Genomic DNA, 202 nt, shown 5'->3' with positions numbered 1-202 from the left:
CTGATGCAATACATATATCTTTTCAATATTTTTATCTGTTTATTTAGGCAACTCTGTTTCTCATTTATTATAACAACCATATAATTTGTTCAACAGTAGGCTACCTAGTTTCTTTAGGAGAAAGCCTCCTATTTTCTTGCTATTTGACTCTTCAACATGACTAAACATTAAAAAAAATTAATGGGCGCATCATCAAATCGGT

The sequence above is a fragment of the Panicum virgatum genome, chromosome 3N (assembly GCF_016808335.1).
Source record: "Panicum virgatum strain AP13 chromosome 3N, P.virgatum_v5, whole genome shotgun sequence".
Classification (NCBI taxonomy): domain Eukaryota; kingdom Viridiplantae; phylum Streptophyta; class Magnoliopsida; order Poales; family Poaceae; genus Panicum; species Panicum virgatum.
This window is presented reverse-complemented; position numbering follows the sequence as displayed.